The sequence below is a fragment of the Tachyglossus aculeatus genome, chromosome 4 (genome assembly GCF_015852505.1).
Source record: "Tachyglossus aculeatus isolate mTacAcu1 chromosome 4, mTacAcu1.pri, whole genome shotgun sequence".
NCBI classification, from domain to species: domain Eukaryota; kingdom Metazoa; phylum Chordata; class Mammalia; order Monotremata; family Tachyglossidae; genus Tachyglossus; species Tachyglossus aculeatus.
In genome coordinates this window covers 64,266,043-64,288,452 of record NC_052069.1, presented here as the reverse complement: position 1 = coordinate 64,288,452, position 22,410 = coordinate 64,266,043, and the positions used below count along the sequence as shown (strand labels likewise).

At 44.5% G+C, this 22,410-nt stretch overlaps 1 non-coding gene across 1 annotated transcript; it reads right to left on the bottom strand.

The window, feature by feature from the left end:
• Positions 1-16,696: 16,696 nt before the first annotated feature.
• On the bottom strand, positions 16,697-16,824 carry LOC119927573. Its single transcript, XR_005450565.1, has one exon. It is a non-coding gene; the product is annotated as a U6atac minor spliceosomal RNA (small nuclear RNA).
• Between the last annotated feature and the right edge of the window lie 5,586 nt (positions 16,825-22,410).

The following is a 22,410-nucleotide window of genomic DNA, read 5'->3' as shown; positions in this document are numbered from 1 at the left end:
TCATGTTTTTTTCTGCAGTTCAAGAGCACTTTAAATGGCTGCTGCTTTTCTCCCCCAACTCCCTGACTTTTACCCCCCTACTCTGTCTCTCTGATTCAGCTGAATAGAACTGTGATGTAAACAGTTTAATTTTGATTTCTTTCAGTGAGCAAACTGGCAGGATAAAATTCCTTTGGGGAGAAGATTTAAATGTTAGTTAAGGTTTGCTGGATGCCCTGAATACATGGAATTATCCCATTTCCCACTGACTTCTCCTGTTTCCCTGGAAAGATCTGTCTGGCGATGTTACATAATTGTCCTGTGTTTCAGACTCTTTCTCTCTGCCGAAGATTGTCCCATTGTCTCAAAACTGAAGTTAGGTAATTCTAGGAAGTTTGATTAAGAAATATAATAGCAGATGACTGTGCCCTAGAGGCAGTGATTGTGAACCACTTCATCTAATCAGCCTGACTTTATAGGCTGATGACTCTAAAGAAAATCAAAGGGATGTATTAGCCTGAACCAGGGAAGTCAAACACAACACATAGCATCTATAGTGATAGCAGTGACCGATGACATTCTAGAGTAATAATAATAATAGAGAAGCAGCATGGCTCAGTGGAAGAGCACAGGCTTAGGAGTCACAGGTCAGGGGTTCAAATCCCAGCTCCACCGCTTGTCAGCTGTGTAACTTTGGGCAAGTCACTTAACTTCTCTGTGCCTCAGTTACCTCACCTGTAAAATGGGGATTAAGATTGTGAGCCCCACATGGGACAACCTGATCAATTTGTATCCTCCCTGGTGCTTAGAACAGTGTTTTGCACATAGTAAGTGCTTAACACATACCAAAATTATTATGAGAAGCAGCGTGGCTCAGTGGAAAGAACACAGGCTTGGGAGTCAGAGGTCATGGGTTCTAGTCACACTCTGCCATTTGTCAGCTGTGTGACTCTGGGCAAGTCACTTAACTTCTCTGTGCCTCAGTTCCCTCATCTGTAAAATGGTGATTAAGACTGTGAGCCCCACATGGGACAACCTTGATTACCTTGTATCCCCACAGAGCTTAGAACAGTGCTTGGCAAATAGTAAGCACTTAAATACCAACATTATTATTATAGAGTAGGAAATTAAAAAAGAAATCAAGAAGTTAGCACATCTTCTGGGGAAAGTGTCAGCTGGGTGGCAACTTGATACAAGGCTCCAAACCAAATTAAAGGTATGCTGTGCCATAATGTTGTCCAACTTTCTCTATGGCTGTGAAACATGGACTCGATATAAATTCCACTACTGATTCCTTGGGCAGTTCCAATCTTAGAAGAAGCATGGCCTAATGGAAAGAGCATGAACCTGGGAGTTGGAGGACCTGGGTTCTAATCCTGGCTCTGTCAATCGCTTCCTGTGTGGCCTTGGGTGAATCACTTTGCTTCAGTGCCTCCATTTCCTCAACTGTAAAATGGGGATTAAATACCTGTTCTTCCTTGTACTTAGACTGTGAGCCCCATGTGGGAGGGACTGTTTCTGAGCTAATTAATTTTTACCTACTTCAGCACTTAAAAGAACAAATAACCATAAAAAAGTCAATTAGCTTCTTTGTGCCTCAGTTTCCTCATCTGTAAAATGGGAATTCAATACCTATTCTCCCTCTTAAACTGTGAGTTCCATGAGGGGCAGGACTGTGTCTGACCTGATCATCTCCTATCGACTCCAATGCCTACTCTAGTGTTTGGCACATAATAATCACTTAATAGATGCCGCAATTATTGTTATTAGAATGAAATCAGTCTCTTAACATTTAAACTATGCTCACCTCAACTCAGCTATGCTGGATGGTGTATTGAAGGAGAGTGCATGGTAAGATACCCAAACAGCTGCTGGGTATTCAAAAATTGAAATTGGAGGCAAGGATAATAGAGGAAAGATTTCAAGGATACAGTAAGAAAAAGCCTCATGCAAACTGGGAGTGAATAGCCACAGTAAGCTGTACTGCAGTTGAGAAAGTAGTGCCTCTGAATAGGTGCTCCGTTAGAATTAAGAAACAAGGATACAGAAGCAAACACAGCCCCAGGCATTGCCAACATGAAACATAAAAACCCAAGCCTTTTTCTGGGCACAGGTGTTTGAGACTGGGGTGCTATATTGGCCTTTTCATTCATACCTTTACTCCAAGGCAAACTTCATCATTAGTGGCATCTTTTTTGGGTTTGAAGAAGAATTATATAGACATGTCTTAGGACCAGGGAGTATGGTCACACCTTTAACCATGATGGGAATGTTTTATGGGCTTAGACAGTAACTTTTGCCAGTTATGTTTGAGCCCACTGGTGGGTCAACCAGGTGAAGATATCTCAGAGGCAAGAGGAAATAAGAAGCTGGAGTGGCAGTGAGCTATATACCAGAGGGTTATCCACAAGGAGGTGTTAATTGAAACTTGGAGGAGATGAGCTCCCCAAGAGAGTGTGTTTTTACAAAAGAGCAAAAAGCCCCAGGCTGAGCTTTAGTATATAGTTATGAGATGAAGAGAGTACTTGGGGTCATAAAGGAGAGAGAATAAATAGCCTGAGAGGTCATTGAAAGCTCCTAAAAGCACAAAGACAAAACCAAAGTCTTTTAAAGGAGGAGAGGGTGGTCAACAGTGTTGAATGAAGTAGAGAGGTCGAGAGGATTAGAACAGCAGAAAGTCATCAAAGATTTTAATGAGTGCGGTGTCACAGGAGTGAAGAGAAAAATCCAAGAATGAAAGAAGGTAGAAGGGAGAATACCACTAAAGTAATAATTTTTTTTTCCATAATGGTGGAGGCCTGAGCATAGTTGAAAGTAAAGGGTTAATGATGGGAGATAATGGTTTCATTTTAACAAATTCAGTGTGAGATCACTGGGAATTAAGGAAGAAAGATGGAAAAACTAGAGAAAGATGAAAGCCTAAAACAACCCATGAAGACTATGAGGTTAACATTTCTAAACAAATGACATTTTTGAAGAGAGGGACTTGGCAGGGCCAGTTCCATGTCAGTATTTGAGTGGTGAGGGAGAGTGCTTACATCATTTAGAAAATTATATCACTTCATATTTTTCCTATGGTTATTTCTAAAGATTTTGAAGGATACACTGGAAATTAAAATCAGGAAGTGATAACCCTTCCTCAAAGCTTCCAAATGGCATACAAGTCACTTAACTTGAAATAGTAGGAGAAATGTTTCCAGGTTTGGAAATTTCAGTGGGAAAGAAATGGCCACTATATGTGCCTACATGAAAACATCACAGAAGTGGGGGATCTTGATCTTTTCATAATGGAAACCCTAAACAACCTTTACACCTGGGAGATAAAGGAGAAAAGAGATTGAGACAGGTATCATTGATTAGTGGGGCCACTTTAAGAGAACTACACTAGAGACGGAAACCACCCTTAATTACTGCAAGAACAACCTTTAACTTGATAGAAACACAATAACTAGAAAAGAATACCTGCTTACCTGAACCTCCTTCCAGGGCAAATCTTAGCAACTATTGAAACTGCTTTTGAGGTACTCTTCCTGCCTCTTCTCCATTCTCCCAATCAGTGGTATTTATGAGGCACTTACTATGGGCCAAACACTGTACTAAGAGCTTTAGAAAGTCTCCACTCCTCCCCATCCCACTCTTCTACCTTCTTCCTCCTCCCTCCCCACCTTCCAAACAGGGGAAATTAATTAGCAATATGTGGCACTCATCAACCTGATGTCCTCTGCCTGGATAATCAGGAAGAAGCCAATCAGAGAGATGATTCAGAGGAAGGGGTGTGGTTGAATGCACAGGAAAATGAAGAGTAGTCCTGTTTTAAAAATAGAGACAAAGCTCTGCAACTTTAGGCATGGAGGGATGTTTGGATCCTTTTCTAGAAGGAACTAGGGTGAAAGCCTGAAGCCACAATCTGCTGAAGTGGAAATTCTCAACTCATAAACAAGGGAAGTAACTGGGCCTTGCGGGGGAGGGAAGGATACCATCATTATGGTATTTATTGAGTGTTGAGTAGAACATTATTAAGCAATTTGGAGAGCACGATATAACAGTTGATAGGCTGAATTTGCAGTCCAGAAAATCTCGGAAGAAAGGGTTGGGTGATTAGAAGTGTTTACTGTCCTGATCAACAATGTCATGTGTTTTATGTACTATCTTTTGAAATGTTAACAATAATTGTGGCATTTGTGCCAAACACTGTACTAAGTGTTGGGATACATACAAGATAGAACAGTGCTTTGCACATAGTAAGCACTTAATAAATGCCATTATTATTATACAAGATAATTAGGTTGGAAACAGTCCTTGTTTCAAATGGGGGGAAGCGGGGTGGGGGTGGGGGGGGGGACACAGTCCAAATAGGAAGAACATGTTTCATTCCTATTTTGTAGGTGAAGCAGTTGAGGCCCAGCAAAGTTAAGCAACTTCTCCCAGTCACACAGCAGGTAAGTGGCAGAGTTGGAATTTGAACCTAGGGCCTCTGCTTTCCAGGCCCATGTCCACTAACCAATGTTCTAATTAATCTGTAGATTTTAGTAAATATGGGAAGTGAAAAAGTTCTAAGATTACTAGAGGGAAGCAGCATTTGAGTATAAGGAGGAGGATGACTCTGGAAATCTCTGGGGGGAAAAAAAAACTTCAGTAAGTTCTCTAAACCACTGAGCTTTTGAGTCCTAAAGATGGCCCTTGTTCCACAAATGCAAACACTGAACACTTTAGAACAGTGGAGGATGGCTTCAGCCATCCAAGAGACCTCTTTAAAGCACGTTTGAGGTACTTTTGGCCAGGAGAAGGGCTGAAAGGACTTCCAACTGTTACACCATGCACAAGGATGTGTCCTCTGTGTTTGAAAGTGATAAGCTAGCTCATTATGGGCAAGGAATGTATGTATTTTATTGAAACATTGAACTCTTCCAAGCTCTTAGTAAAGTGATCTGTACATAGTAAATGCTCAGTAAATGATTGACTACTACTGTCTGATTTTTTTTTTTTTTTCCTCATATGGTTGGTTAGGGCTGAAAAGACTGCTGTTACAGACTAGCAACCATGCACACACTGTATGCTGTGTTCTTAGCCCTGACTTTTTAGTTTTGCTTCTTTGTCTTCTAGTTCTACTAAAATTATCCTCTCCTTCCAATCAATCTATTAGCTTCCTTGACTGTAACAACCCTGTCTACCACAGTAGTATCCCAATGACCAGTTGTAAAAGACTGATCACAGCCTTAGATAAAGCATTTCCTCTGCCCCCTTTGCTTGTGGTCACTCTGTTTCTGTTCCCAGGGAAATTGGTATGTATTAGACTTGTTCTACTTCGTTCAACTTGGGTTACTGTGGTGGTGTTACAGCTCTCTTTCCAGTTTTGTGTGTGTTCAGAATCTAGCATTGAGCTACATTAGTGATTGAGAACCACATTTTTATATACCGGTCACGTTACTAGAGGGTTTGCAGCACATCCCAATAGGCATGCCCAGTTGAAGTGGAGAAACAGGGTGGAGAGTGGGGTCTGGGGGATGGGTGAATTATTCTCACAGGTGACTCAGTATGGATCTCGTCTTGGTCTTTTAACTCCTAACTATAACTGAATTGAAAGATTCATTCAGTCATATTCATTGAGTGCTTACAACCCTCATCCATAGATTTGCACACTGCTGAGAAACTTACGCTATGACTTTGCATTCTGTAATTACATAGAGCATTGAAAGCTTATTGCAAAAAGAAGCTCTTCAACTTATTCAGATATTAGAAAATGTTTTCACCAAAAGAGGTGTTATACCAATTTTAAAATGTCTCAACCAAAACTATCCTATTGACTTGCATGTGCAGACTCTGTGATTCTACAGTTTCACACCTTCCTGTTATTTTCCATATTTAGGGATTGTCATTTAGTTTATCCCCAAATTTTCCTATTTCCTATTGGATGTACTTAAATTTGTTTTAGGCCTAGGAACAATAACTTCAGCAATATTGGCAACGGTAGAATTTGGCACTTGATTCTGTGCTCTAGACTCTAAGCTCACTGTGGACAGGGAATGTATCTGTTGCATTGTTCTCTCCCAAACGCTTAGTACAGTGCTCTGCACACAAGTATTCAATAAATACAATTGAATGCTCTACCTTCTGGGATTATCTGACACTGGCACTGACAATACGAAGTGCAATAAGAGATACAGGTGGGTAGTAAAACATAGGTGTCCAGCTGGGGAATGTGCAGTTCAGATCTTTCCCAGAGCCAATGATGTAGTAGATAAAAATTGTGGTAGAAAAATCAGTGAGGTAAAGTATTGAGTGCATTCAAGCTGACTGCAAGGCATTTCTGTTCGGTGTGGAAGTAGATAGGCAACCCCTGGAGACTTCTGAGGAGTGGGGAACTGTGGACTGAAAACTTTTTGTAAGAAAAATAATCTGGGCATCTGAATAAAGTATGGACTGGAATGGGAAGAGGCAGGAAGCAGTGAGATCAGCAAGGAGGCTGATAACAGTAATCAAGGCAGGATAGGATAAGTGCTTAGATTAACATGGTAGCAGGTTTGGAAGGAGAGGAAAAGGCAGATTTTAGGAATGTTGTGAAGATTGAGCCAGTAGGATGTAGTGACAGATTGAATATGAGGGTTGAATGAGATAGGTGGGTAGAGGATAACACCAAGATTATGGGCTTGTGAGACAGGAAGGTTGGTGGTGCTGTCTACAGTGATGGGAAGGACAGGTTTGGGTAGGAATGAGGAGTTCTGTTTTGGACATGTTAAGTTTGAGTTGGCAGTGGGACATCCAAGTAGAGATGTCCTGAAGTCAGAAGGAAATGTGAGGCTGCAAAAAAGGAGAGAGATCAGGGCTGGAGATGTAGATTTGAAAATAATCCATTTAGAGATGGTAGTTGAAGTCATGGGAGTGAGGGAGTTCTCCATAGAAGTGAATGAAGATGGAGAATAGAAGGCGACCCAGAAGTGAACCCTGAAGGATTTTTTTCCCCCTGTTAGGGGGTGGGAGGCAGAGAAGGAACCTGTAAAAGAGATCAAGAATTAATGGCCAGAAAGATGAGAACTGGGAGATGAGTATCATATATTCAGGGTGCTAATCCCAGATCCTCCACTTATCTGTTTTGAGGCCTTAGACTCAGTTTCTTCATGGAGACTAAACACCTGTTCCCTCTTCCCCTTAGACTGTGAACTTCATGTAGGACAGAGCTTGTATCTGTTCTCATACATTTCCCCAGTGTTTCGAAGAGTATGTAGCACTTAGTAAGCCTTAAATACTGTTGTTGTCATCAATACTACCTGGAAGGATGCCAACCTTACTTGTTACATGGGGTTTATTTTAGCCAACTAGGGTCCCAGAATATGCAACCATGTGAATCAGAAGGCTTCTTACCTAGGAAAATTAGCTTGTAATCAATCAATCGTATTTATTGAGCGCTTACTGTGTGCAGAGCACTGTACTAAGCACTTGGGAAGTACAAGTTGGCAACATATAGAGACAGTCCCTACCCAACAGTGGGCTCACAGTAGTAGTAATAGTGTAGTAGTAATAGTGGTCTTTATTCTGTGCCAAGCACTGTATTCAGTACTGGGGTACCCGGTGTGACAGGGATTCTCTCTTCATTGCTGAATTGTACATTCTAAGTGCTTAGTACAGTTCTCTGCACACAGTAAGCACTCAAATACAATTGGATGAATGAATGGGACTCAGGAGGGAGAATGGGTATTTAACCTCCATTTTATGGCTGAGGAAACTAATGGACATAGAGGTTAAGTGACTTGCCCTAGCCACACAGCAGGCAAGTGGCAGGGCTCTGATTAGAACACAGATCCCTTGACTCCCAGGCCGACTTTATTTCAACTTGGCCATGCTGCTAATTGGATATGAATTATTTGCATGGTTTTTAAGGTCGTATTTACACCTCCTGATTGTGCCCTATTCTTGCTTTGCCCTCCCCCCAATTCCTTGCTCACAACTCTCCATACTCTGGAACTGTCAGTCGATTGAATTTTCTGAGCACTGTGTGCAGAGTACTATACTAAGCGTTTGGGAGAGTACTATGTAACAACAGACACGTTCCTACCCACAATGAGCTCACAGTCTAAAGGGGGAGACAGACAATATGACTAAATAAATAAATTACAGATATGTACAAAAGTGCTGTGGGGCTGGGAAGGGAGGAAATCAGGGGGATGCAGAAGGGTGTGGTTGGACCTCCCAACCTCCTCCATCACCAGACCTCAACCCTCCCCATCTTCAAAGCCCTCCCAAAATTCCCCCTCTTGGGTCTTAGAAAATTGTCTCCTCCCAGTCTTCATTGCCTCTAAATTATCTACCCCCTCATTTTGCCCCCACATTCAAACTAAAAAGTTGACCTATTTTTGAGACTGCTTCACTGTCATTAAATGCATTTATCCTGCCCTCCCAGCAAACATGTAGCACCACCCCCTTTAATTTCACCTTATTGCATCAACTTATCCTGCTAATGTTCATTCTTTTTTTTTTCCTTATGGTTAAGTGCTTATTAGGTGTTAAGCATTGTTTTAAGTGCTGGGGTAGATTCAAGCTAATCAGGTCAAACACAGTCCCTGTCCCACATGGGGCTCACTGTAGAAGTAGGCAGGAGAGCAGGTTTTGAATCCCATTTTACAGCTGAGGAAATGTAAGCATAGAGCAGTCAAGTGACTTTCCCAAGGTCATGTAGCAGGCATCGGCAGAGCTGGGATTAGAACTCTGGTCCTCAGACTATCAGGCCCAGACTTCTTCCATTAAGCCTCATGACTTTTCCCTCTAGGCCATGCTTCTTCTCAACCAGTCCTCACCTTCTAGTCCAGCAAAGTGGTGTCATTGTGAGTAGCCTGATGTGAAATTATACCACTTGGCATGAATGAGAGAGAGTACTAGGAAAAGGTGTGTAGAAATGTCCTGGTTCCCTGGTAGTTTGCAATTGATGAACTGCAGTATGAAAATAAAGCAGAAAAGACACTAAGAAAATGACTTGAGTTTTCTGACATACATGATGATGATGATGAAAAGAGATCAGCATTTATCGGATTTGGTAGCCAATTCTGTTTTCAGGATCACAGGTCATATGTGTAATAGTTTTTCTAGTACTTCTGTAGTAGTAGTAGTAGTATTTGAGAAGCAGCACGGCTCAGTGGATAGAGCACAGGCTTTGGAATCAGGTCGGGGGTTCAAATCCCGGCTCTGTCAACTGTGTGACTTTGGGCAAGTCACTTAACTTCTCTGTGCCTGTTACCTCATCTGTAAGATGGGGATTAAGACTGTGAGCCCCTTGTGGGACAACCTGATCACCTTGTAACCTCCCCAGTGCTTAGGACGGTGTTTTGTACATTTATAAATGCCATTATTATGATTATTATTATAGTAGTCATATTAAGTGTATAAAGTGGGGCTGGTGGCACTTAAGGACAGCAGCGATTGTCTCTTATGGGAGGAACAGGGGTGCCTGGAGCCCAGTCAGGAAGACTCCCACAGGGAAGACTCATTCAAGGAGTGTGGCGGCCAGGATGTGCTAGGAAAGGATTGCTTCCTCACCCCTGGGAGAGTTAAACTTGGCCCCTCATAAAAATAATAATAGCATTCATTAAGTGCTTACTATGTGCAAAGCACTGTTCTAAGAGCTGGAGAGGTTATACAGTCATCACGTTGTCCCACGGGGGGCTCAGCCTTAATCCCCATTATACAGATGAGGTAACTGAGGCTCAGAGAAGTTGTGACTTACCCAAAGTCACACAGCTGACAAGTGGCACAGCTGGGATTTGAACCCATGACCTCTGACTCCAAAGCCCAGGTTCTTTCCACTGAGCCACGCTGCTTCTCCATGCTCATGAAGATTCATCCAAGTTAATGCACTGCTGCCTCCCAAAGCTGCAGTTTCGACAGCCTAAAATTGTGTTTGTGTGTGTATAAACATCTTCCACCAGAAAAGCCCCCTGCCAGGAACAGATGCTGATCAGTCTCCTCTCCCCCGCTACTCTCACACTGCATGCACACTCACTCTGTGTACAGCTTGGGAGTGTGTCCTAAGGACTGGTGAGTGAAGAGGGAGTTTGGACTGGGGTATAGTGAATACTACAGAGGGGAAGACTTCCAGGAGACTTTAAAGAGGGGGGAAAACCGCGGACTGGTGACTCTCGAAGGGAAGGGGTGTGTAGGCTGAGGACTGGGGGCACAGTCTGAACGAGGGGTGGGAGGCAGGAGAATTGAGAGTGAGGTTAAGTTAGATGAGGAGCCCAGAGTGCGAGCTGGGGGAAGCTGGTGAGAGGGAGCTGATTTGTAAACCAGAGGGGGCAGGAGGAGAGCCTACACTTTCCCCAGATGGGGCCAGCTGCAGATATTTCAGCAGAAGGTCAGAAGGACATGAGTTCTAATCCCAGCTCTGCTACTTGCCTGCTCTTTGACCTTGGGCAAATCACTTCACTTCCTTGGGCTTCGGTTCCCTCATCTATAAAATGGGAATTTAGGCTGTGAGTCCCATGTGGGACATGGACTGTGTCCAATCTAATTACCTTGTATTTACCTCAGCACTTAGTATGGTTCCTGGCACATTGTGCTTAACTATTATTATTATTTATTATTATTATTACACAAAATTCTGCACTAAGTTCTGTGCCCCAGTCTCATCTGTCTTGTTGCTGACCACTTTTCCAAATCCTCCCTTAGCCTGAAAATCCCTCCCCATCATAAACCAGATCAGCACTCTCCCTTCCTTCAAAACCTTAAGGTCGCATTTCCTCCAGGAGGCTTCCCCCAGTTTTTCCCCGATTTTCCTCCCCCACCTGGAAAAAGCACTGGCCTGGGAGCCAGAGGACATCGGTTCTAGTTCTGACACTGCCATGTCTGCTGTGGGACCTTGGGCAAATCACTTCACTTGTCTGTTCCTCAGCTACCTCACTGTGAAATGGGGATTAAGACTGCGAGCCCCATGTGGGACAGGGACTGTGTCCAACCTGATTACCATGTATCTACCCAGTGTTTGGTACATAGTAAGTGGTTAATAAATACCACAATCATTATCCATGTACTTAGATCTGTGAATTATTTGATATTTGCTCCATCCTCAACATGGATGAGATGTAGACGTGATCCCCGGACCTGAAGAGGCTCACTAATTTCAAGAATAAGTGAGAAAGGAGTTGGCAACAGTCATAAGGAAAGATAGAACAATATAAAAGGCAAGGACAATGATGAATATGCAGCAGGGGATTCATGTGCTTTATGATTCAAACCAATGGTCACAACTGATGGTGTTGGTTATGGTATTGGCCTTCCCAGTATTCTCAGTTTCAAAGGCTAATACTGATACTCCAGTAAGGAATCTCCATGACCAGCTCCTGGACAGGAGAGATGTCGTCTATGGACAATATTGTTCTTGCTTAGTATTCTGCTCACATTTGGCACTCAGTAAATATCATTGATTAATGGGGTGGGGAGGTTTCTTTCCTCTGTGGTGCACCCTAGAGGTCTCTTGGACTTTTCCTACTTGCAAAAGGGATATATAATAATGATATTTAAGTGCTTCTTATGTGCCAAGCACTGTTCTAAGTGCTGGGGTGGATAATCAAGTTGTCCCACATGGGGCTCACAGTCTTAATCCCCATTTTACAGATGAGGTAACTGAGGCACAGAAAAATTAAGTGACTTGCCCAAAGCCACATAGCTGATAAGTGGTGGACCTGGGATTAGAACCCACTACAAGAGCCCGGGTTTGGGAGTCAGACGTTGTGGGTTCTATTACTGGTTCTGCTGATTGTCAGCTGTGTGACTTTGGGCAAATCACTTCACTTCTCTGGGCCTCAGTTCCCTCATCTGTAAAATGGGGATCAAGACTGTAAGCCCCAAGTGGGACAACCTAATAACCTTGTATCTATCCCAGTGGTTAGAACAGTGGTTGGCACATAGTAAGTGCTTAACAAATACCAACATTATCATTATTACCTCTGACTCCCAAGCCTGTGCTCTTTCCACTAAGCCACGCTGCTTCTATATCTTAGACCTGTACAGATCTGTGTAGACTATAAGGCAGATTAGTACATCATTATCATAGGTATTGATCACTTACTGTTTGCAGAGCACTATACTGAGGATCTGGGAGAGTACAACAGAGATGATAGATACTTTTCCTACCCACAGTGAATTTACAGACTAGAGGGGGAGACAGATATTAAATAAATTGTTTATGATGTATGATTTGTGGATATGTACATAAGTGCTTTGAGGTTGAGGGTGGGGCAACTATCATATAGGTCACAGGTCCAAGTGCTTAAATAATACAGAAGGGAGAAGGAGCTGGGGGAAGAGGGCTAAATTGGGGAAGGCCTCCTGGAGATGTGACCTTATTAAGGCTTTGAAGAAAGGGAGTGAGTAGTCCAAGGCTAAGCGTGGTGAAGAGGTTCATTCATTCAATCGTATTTATTGAGCACTTACTGTGTGCAGAGCACTGTACTAAGCACTTGGGAAGTACAAGTTGGCAACATATAGAGACGGTCCCTACCCAAAAGCGAGCTCACAGTCTAGAAGGGGGAGACAGCCAACAAAACACATTAGCAAAATAAATAGAATAAATATGTACAAGTAAAATAGAGTAATAAATATATACAAATATATATATATATATATATATATACACACACAGGTGCTGTGGAGATGGGAAGGAGGTAAGGCTGGGGGGTAGGAAGGGGGAGAGGAAGAAGGGGGCTCAGTCTGGGAAGGTCTCTTGGAAGAGGTGAGCTCTCAGTAGGGCTTTGAAGGGAGGAAGAGAGTTAGCTTGGCGGATATGTGGAGGGAGGGCATTCCAGGCCAGGGAGAGGATGTGGGCAGGGGGTCAATGGCGGGACAGGCGAGAACAAGGCACAGTGAGGAGGCTAGTGGTGGCAGAGGAGTGGAGGGTGCGGGCTGGGCTGTAGAAGGAGAGAAGGGAGGTTAGGAGGGGGCGAGGTGATGGAGAGCCTTGAAGCCAAGGGTGAGGAGTTTTTGCCTGATGCGTAGGTTGATTGGTAGCCACTGGAGATTTTTGAGGAGGGGAGTAACATGCCCAGAGCGTTTCTGCACAAAGACGATCTGGGCAGCGGCGTGAAGTATGGATTGAAGTGGGGAGAGACAGGAGGATAGGAGATCGGAGAGGAGGCTGATGCAGTCATCCAGTCGGGATAGGATGAGAGATTGAACGAGCAGGGTAGCGGTTGGTGGTGAGATTGGGCTTCAGTGAGTAAACTGGTGCTAGAGAAATGAAGTAATAAGAATTGTGATATTTAAGTGCTTAAGTTCCAGGCACGTCTCTAAGTGCTGGGGTCAATACAAGCAAATAGGGTTGGACACACTCTGTCCCACATAGAGCTCACAGTTTTAATCCCCATTTCACAGATGAGGGAACTGAGGTGCAGTGACATGCCCAAGGTCACACAGCAAAAAAATGGCAGAGCTGAGATTAGAGCCCAGGTCCTTCTAACGCCCCAGCCCGTGCTGTACTCACTAGGCCACAAGTGTTTCTCTGCAAAGTGTGAAGGCTGGGCTGGAGACGAAATAGTGTATGAGAGGATGAGATAATTGAATGCTTTGAAGCCAGTGAGTTTGTTTGCAAAGGTGGATGATGGGTAACCACTGGGGGTTCTTGAGGAGTGGAGAAACATGGACTGAATCTTATTTATTTATTTATTTATTTATTTTTTATAAAAATGATCTGTGCAGCAGAATGAAGTATGGACTGGAGTGGGGAGAGGCAAGGAGTTCAAGAAGGAAGCAGATGCAGTAGTCAAGCAGGGTAGGATGGTGGTCTAAGACAAGACAGTTTTGGAAGGAAAATAGGGGAAGGAGGGCCGGGGGGAACCAGATCAACTTCATAAAGAGAGAGAGAAAAAAGAGGGTGTACCTTACATTTACTTCTCAGACACCATTCAGAAAGGATCTCTCAGTGGCCAGCCTCAATCAATCAATCAACCAGCCAACCAAGATCATATTTATGGAGCACATGCTGTGTGCAGGGCACCACATGAAGAGCTGGGAGAGGGCAGTAGAGGCAAGAGACACATTCTGTGGTGACCTGATCCCTGTTTGACACAAAGCTGGGTGAGAACACTCTGCATAAATCAGGCTAAGGAAGCCTAAGACCTGAAAACCAGAAAGAGCTGTAGGCTGTGAGAAAACAGAAGTTCAATGAGATCACAAGAACTAAGAAGGTCATAAAAAATGAAACTTGTGAGAGTGTATTGATACGTGGGCAGAACAAAGAGCTATTCTGGGACAAGGGTAAAAGCTATAGGAGCTTGTGAAAATAAGCCATTCTCTAGGCTAAGGACATTCTCCCTCTGTGAATGTAATGCTAACGGGGAATGCACAATTTTTACAGACACAGAAGTCTCATTAACTTTTAGGGCATTAGGGTATTGGGCTATTAGGGTGTAAGAACAGGAATATTTTTATTCTTGTTTGTGCAGAAATGTCCTGAAGGAGCTAAAGAGGCTCAAGGGAGAGAATGACCTTATTCCATTTTCTGAGCCATGGGAGTCTGGCCAGTTTTTCCAGGATACTCTTACTGTGGTGAGACTGTAGCTGTACAACTTCTGTGGCTTTATTTTACTGTGTTCCTAAATATTTGGCTTTTATTGTTTTACTGTGGGAAAAAGCACTTCTATTTTAGCCAACAAATTCATAATTTGTATTGTCACCAAATAATTTTCTCTTCCTTTTCCTCACACACTTTTATTTTCTGGTCTGCCATTATTGTATCCTATTCCCCAAAGGCATTAGAAGTTATTTAAGCAATAATTACTGTAAGGGCAGTTTAACAGAATTAGTGTTGTCCCTTGTCTTGAAGAAGTCCCTACTCTGAGAGAGTTTACAATCTGAAGAGGGAAAGAAACAACAGATTTACCAATGGTGAGAGCAGGAGAGAGGAGAATGCTTCAGCTCATTACAGGAATGGGGCAAAATAGATAAACTTAAATAAACATAAATCAAGCTCTGTTGTTTCTTTCCCTTAGACTGTGAGCCCCATGTGGGACCGAGACTGTCTGATTTTATTGTACTGCCTGCCCCACTACTTCACAGTGCTTGGCACATAGTAACAACTTATCAAACAGAGATTAAGAAGGAATATTTGGCTTCTTATCTCAGCCCCTCTCCAGACTATGCTGTCCTGGCGCTCACACTTTCACAGCCTTCTCACAGTTCTAACAGTTGAACAGAAATCATAATCAGTAGTATTTATTGAGCACTGACTGTGTGCAGAGCACTGTACTAAACGTTTGGGAGTACAGTACAACAGAGGTGGTAGACATGTTTCCTGCCCACAGTGAGCTTAAGGTCTAGAGGGATGAGCTTACAGAAATGTGGCTTCGCTGATATCTGAGGAGGGTGGAGATGACTCTGTCGTTTTGGCCTACACACATGAATCCCAATGCATCGTGTTTGAGCCGCAGGTAATCCATTCCCTGTTTGCTTCCACTAGACTCCATTGCAAAATTAGTAACCTCATTACCTTAGATACTGTTTAACCATTCACAAAGCCCTAACTTGTCTTTTCCCTTTCCCTTGCAAAAAAGACATCCCCCTGCCGACACACCCAATCTTGAGTAGGAATGAAGTTATTTATTAAGCATTTTCTGTGCCCAGAATAATGTACTGAGCACAGGGAGGAAATATACAAAGGGGAATGACATTGTCCCTGTCCCTTGGGCTCACAATCTAGGAGTATAAATGGAGAGAAGGGTCTGGAAACACACATCAGGAATGTAGAACATTAAAACAGTGCTGACAAACAAGTCACTCTGGGTATTAACACTTTCTCAAGTGCTCTAAATGTCGTTTTCGTCTGTACTAGTGAAAAGGGGGTGAGACAGGAAAAGCAAGCAGGTCTGATCTTTCTCTTGCCTGGGAGTTCTCTAGGCTGGAGCTGTAGACCACAAAAGAGTGCTCTGCACTCAGTAAGTACTCAAATACCAATGTTTGAGTAAACATTCATTCATTCAATCGTATTTATTGAGCACTTACTGTGTGCAGAGCACTGTACTAAGCGCTTGGGAAGTACAAATTGGCAACATACAGAGACAGTCCCTACCCAACAATGGGCTCACAGTCTAAACATGTGGACAGGTGTCAAGTTGTCAGAACAAATAGAATTAAAGCTAAATGTATGTCATTAACAAAATAAATAGAATAGTAAATATGTACAAGTAAAATAGAGTAATCTGTACAAACATATATACAGGTGCTGTGGGGAGGGGAAGGAGGTAGGATGGATGGGGGGATGGGGAGGAGGAGAGGAAAAAGGTGGCTCAGTGTGAGAAGGCCTCTTGGAGGAGGTGGGCTCTCAGTAGGGCTTTGAAGGGAGGAAGAGAGCTAGCTTGGAACTTGTGTGGAGGGAGGGCATTGCAGGCCAGGGGGAGGACGTGGGCTGGGGGTCGACAGCGGGACAGGCGAGAATGAGGTACGGTGAGGAGGTTAGCGGCAGAGGAATGGAGGGTGTGGGCTGGGCTGGAGAAGGAGAAAAGGGAGGTGAGTTAGGAGGGGGCGCGGTGACAGAGAGTCTTGAAGCCGAGAGTGAGGAATTTTTGCTTGATGTGTAGGTTGACAGGCAGCCACTGGAGATTTTTGAGGAGGGGAGTAACATGCCCAGAGCATTTCTGCACAAAGATGATCCGGACAGCAGCGTGAAGTATAGACTGAAGTGGAGAGAGACAGGAGGATGGGAGATCAGAGAGGAGGCTGATGCAGTAATCCAATCAGGATAGGAAAAACTTGGTTAAATGCCACAAAGTAGGTGGCAATGCCTTAACCATGTATGTGTTGTATAGGCCACTAGGACCTCTTCCATCCTTCTCAAGGGGGGTGCTAACCTTCTCTCCTTTCATACAACACAATCTCAAGGGATTGAATCTGTGAGCCCCATGTGGGATCTGGACTGTGTCCAACCTGATTACCTTGTAGCTACCACAGTACTTAGAACAATGCCTGGCACATAATAAGCACTAAAATACCATACCCCCCCAAAAAAAACAATGAAAACTGTTTTCTTCAAGGTCTTTAGGACATTTTAAAGGTTATGAAACATGATATGCCCTCCGCAAGGCTGCAGCCGCCGCCTCTGTTTTCTCCCTCCTTCCAGCAAATCAAATCCTCACCAGGTAGGTGGGCTGATGTTTTCACCAGTAAGAGCCTAGTAATAACAATAATTGTGGTATTTAAGTACTTAATATGTGCTCAGCACTGTACTAAGCACTAGGGTGGATAGAAGTAATCAGGTTTGACACAGTTCATGCCCCAAGTAATAAATAAAATGATGATACTTGTTAAGTGCTTACTATGTGCTAAGCACTGGGGTAGATACAAGGTCAGTAGGTTGTCCCACTTGGGGCTCATAGTCTTAATCCCCATTTTATAGATGAGGGAACTGAGGCACAGAGAAGTTGTGACTTGCCCAAAGTCACACAGCTAACAAGTGGCGGAGCTGGGATTAGAAGCCTCAGCCTCTAACTCCCAAGCCTGGGTTCTTTCCACTAAGCCACACTGTCCATCATCCCCATCATCTCTTTTGTACATTTAACTCCCTTCTCAGGCCCCCTGTTCCTCCCCCTCCTCCATCCCTCACCCACAACGATCTGGCCTCCTACTTCATTGGTAAAATTAACTCCATCAGGTCTGAGCTCCCCACAGTCACTCATCCCCCTTCTCCAACCTCCCTGCTCCCAACCCTCTCCGCTACTCTCCCATCCTTCCCAGCAGTATCTTCAGATGAGATCTCCTCCCTCCTCTCAAATGCTACTCCATCCACCTGTGCTTCAGATCCCACTCTCTCCTCTTATGAAATCTCTCGCTCCTTCCCTCCTCCTCTCCTTAACTTCCATCTTCAACTGCTCTCTCTCTCTCTCTCTCCACTGGTTCCTTCCCCTCTGCCTTCAAACATGCCCATGTCTCCCCCAACCTAAAAAAAAAAATCCTCACTTGACCACACCTCTCCATCTAGTTATCGCACTATCTCCCTTCCTTTCCAAACTCCTACAACCAGTCTACACTGGCTGCCTCAAATTCCTCAATGCCAACTGTCTCCTTGATCCCCTCCAATCTGGCTTCCGTCCCCTACACTCCATTGAAACTGCCCTCTCAAAGGCCACCAATGACCTCCTTCTTGCCAAATCCAATGGCTCCTACTCTGTCCTAATCCTTCTCGACCTCTCAGCTGCTTTCAAAACTGTGGACCACCCCCTTCTCCTCAACACGCTATCCAACCTTGGCTTCACAGACTCCGTCCTCTCCTGGTTCTCCTCTTATCTCTCCAGCCATTCATTCTCAGTCTCCTTTGTGGGCTCCTCCTCCCCCTCCCATCCCCTTACTGTAGGGGTTCCTCAAGGGTCAGTTCTTGGTCCCCTTCTGTTCTCTATCTACACTCACTCTCTTGGTGAACCCATTTGCTCCCACAGCTTCAGCTATCACTTCTACACTGATGACACTCAAATCTACATCTCTACCCCTGCTCTCTCTCCCTCCCTCCAGGCTTGTATCTCCTCTTGCCTTCAGGACATCTCCACCTGGATGCCAACCCGCCATCTAAAACTCAATATGTCCAAGACTGAACTCTTTATCTTCCCTCCATAATCCTGCCTTCTCCCTGTCTTTCCTGTCACTGTAGATGGCACTACCATCCTTCCTGTCTCACAAGCCGGCAGCATTGGTGTCATCCTTGACTCCACTCTCTAGTTCACCCCACACATCCAATCAGTCACCAAAACCTGCTGGTCTCACCTCTGCAACTTTGCCAAGATCTGCCCTTTCCTCTCCATCCAAACCACTACCTTTCTTGTTCACTCTCATCCTCTCCTGACTGGATTACTGCATCAGCCTCCTCTCTGATCTCCCATCCTCCTGTCTTGCCCCACTTCAGTCTATACTTCACTCTGCTGCCCAGATGATCTTTGTACAGAAACGCTCTGGGCGTGTAACTCCCCTCCTTAAAAATCTCCTGTGGCTGCCTATCAACCTACGAATCAAGCAAAAACTTCTCACTCTCAGCTTCAAGACTCTCCGTCACCACACCCCCTCCTACCTCACCTCCCTTTTCTCTTTCTCCAGCCAAGCCCACATCCTCCACTCCTCTGCCACTAACCTCCTCAACGTACCTTGTTCTCGCCTGTCCTGCCATCGACCCCTGGCCCACGTCCTTTCCCGTCCTGCAATGCCCTCCCTCCACACATCCGCCGAGCTAGCTCTCTTCCTCCCCCCAAAGCCCTACTGAGAGCTCACCTCCTCCAGGAGGCCTTCCCAGCCTGAGCCCCCTTTTTCCTCTCATTCTCCCCATCCCCCAGCCCTACCTCCTTCCCCTCCCTACAGCACTTGTATATACTTGTACAGATTTATTACTCTGTTTATTTTACTTGTATATATTTACTATTCTATTTAATTTGTTAATGATGTGCATATAGCACATCATTATATAGCACATAGAAGCACATGTGCACATAGCATATAGAAGCAGCGTGGCTAAGTGGAAAGAGCCCGGGCTTGGAGCCGGAGATTGTGGTTTCATATCCCAGCTCTGCCAATTGTCAGCTGTGTGACTTTGGGCAAGTCACTTAACTTTTCTGGGCCTCAGTTACCTCATCTGTAAAATGGGGATTTAAGACTGTGAGCTCCCCGCCCCGCCTCACGTAGGACAACCTGATTACCTTGTAACCTCCCCAGCACTTAGGACAGTGCTTTGCACATAGTAAGCACTTAATAAATGGCATTATTATTATTATTATAGCTTTAATTCTATTTGTTCTGATGATTTTGACACCTGTCTACATGTTTTGTGTTGTCTGTCTCCCCCTTCTAGATTGTGAGCCTGCTGTTGGCTAGGGACCGTGTCTATATGTTGCCAACTTGTACTTCCCAAGCGCTTAGTACAATGCTCTGCACACAGTAAGTGCTCAATAAATATTGAATGAATGAATGCTTCTCAAATGGGGCGCACAGTCTAAATCCCCATGTTACAGATGAGGTAACTGAGGTACAGAGAAGTTAAGTGATTGCCCAGGTTCACACAACGCACAAGTGGTGGAGCAGGGATTAGACCCCAGGTCCTTCTGACTCCCAAACTATGCTCTATCCACTAGGACACGCTGCTTCCTGTCCAGGAAACCAAGCAGAGGAAGCAACCCACTTCAGTCCATACTTCACTCTGTTGTTCATTCATTCACTCAATTGTATTTATTGAGTGCTTACTGTGTGCAGAGCACTGTACTAAGTGCTTGGGAAGTACAAGTTGGCAACATATAGAGATGGTCCCTACCCAACAGCGGGCTCACAGTCTAGAATGGGAAGACAGACAACAAAACATATTAACAAAATAAATAGAATAAATATGTACAAATAAAATATATACAATAATAAATACGTACAAACATATATACAGGTGCTGTGGGGAGGGGAAGGAGGTAAGGTGGGGGGGATGGGGAGGGGGAGAGAGGAGGGGGCTCAGTCTGGGAAGGCCTCCTGGAGGAGGTGAGCTCTCAGTAGGGCTTTGAAGGGAGGAAGAGAGCTAGCTTGGCGGATGTGCAGAGGGAGGGCATTCCAGGCCAGGGGGAGGACGTGGGCCGGGGGTCGATGGCGGGACAGGCGATAACGAGGCACAGTGAGGAGATTAGCAGCAGAGGAGCAGAGGGTGCGGGCTTGGCTGTAGAAGGAGAGACGGGAGGTGAGGTAGGAGGGGGTGAAGTGATGGACAGCCTTGAAGCCGCGGGTGAGGAGTTTTTGCCTGATGCGTAGGTTGATTGGTAGCCACTGGAGACTTTTGAGGAGGGGAGTAACATGCCCAGAGCATTTCTGCACAAAGACAATCTGGGCAGCAGTGTGAAGTATGGATTGAAGTGGGGAGAGAAAGGAAGATGGGAGATCGGAGAGGAGGCTAATGCAGTAATCCAGTCGGGAAAGGGTGAGAGATTGAACTAGCAGGGTAGCAGTTTGGATGGAGAGGAAATGAATTGTCTGGATTATCTCTCTACAGAAATGTTCAGCGCATGTCACCCCCCTCAAAAATCCCCAGTGGTTGCCTATCAACCTCCATATCAAACAAAAACTCCTCACAATTGACTTCAAAGCTCTCCATCACTTTGCCCCTTCTAACCTCACATCCCTTGTCTCCTACATTCCAGCCCTCACACTCTACTCCTCTGGTGCTAACCTTCTCACTGTGCCTCGATCTTGCTTGTCCCTCCATCCACCTCTGGCCCAGGTTACCTGTGCCCTGGAATGCCCATCTTCCCTCAAATCTGCCTAATAATCATCCTCTCCTTCTCAAGACTCCCTTTAAGCCCCACTGAAGGTACACCTCCTCCAAGAGGCCTTCCCAGATTAAGCCCCCTTTTCGTCAGCTCCCCCTCACTTCTGCGTCACCTCAACTCACTCCCTTTGCCATTCCCCCTCCCCTGCCACACAGCACTTCTGTATATATCTATAATTTTGTTTTTATATTGATGCCTGTTTGTTTTGATGTCCGTCTCCCCCCTCCAGACTGTAAGCCTGGTATAGGCAGGGATTGTCTCTCTCTATTGTTGAATTGTACTTTCCAGCATGGCTTAAGGGAAAGAGCATGAGCTTGGGAGTCAGAGGTCATGGGTTCTAATCTCCCCTCTGCCACTTGTCAGCTGTGTGACTTTGGGCAAGTCATTTAATTTATCTGCGCCTCTGTGATCTCATCTGTAAAATGGGGACTAAGACTGTGAGTCTCACTTGGGACAATCTGATTACCTTGTATCTACACCAGTGCTTAGAACAATGCTTAGCACATAGTAAGTGCTTACCAAATACCATTATTATTATTATTATTTTTCCAAGCACTGAGTACAGTGCTTTGCACACAGTAAGCACTCAAATATGATTGAATGAATGAGTTTTTGCCAATCATTTCCTCAACTGGTAGATGGGCAGAAATTTCCACCAGTAACGTTCTGCCCAGAGAGCCAAGCAGAGGAAGTAACCCATAAATGCTCTGTACCACCTGGTGGAATATAATCAGAGAAGGCCTCCCAGAGGCCAATCATTTTGAGATACTCAAGCATACCTTTGACATGTGCCCAATCTCATCTGTCCTTTCAACATCCATATAATGTACAGAATTATCTCTATTTTACAGATGGGAAAGCTGGGCACAAAGTTGAGTATCCTGCTTAAGGCCACACAATGAGTGCATGGAAAAGTTGGGCTAGAGCCCAGGTCATCTGGTTCCTTGCCAAGTGCTCTTTCCAGCGTATCACTTTGAAACAATTTGCTTTTAAAGTACATTTCCATCACTTCAGTGGAGGACGTTGTTGTCTACTGGAAATGATTGGAATTGGGAAAACTTCAAATCCAATGAGCCATTTTCCCCAGGCCTCTGAAAAGTCTAACTCTTCTAGGAAGCCCTCCTGAATTACTTCCCCAAATCTTAAACCATGTCAAACCAAGTCATATATATTTCATACCAACATA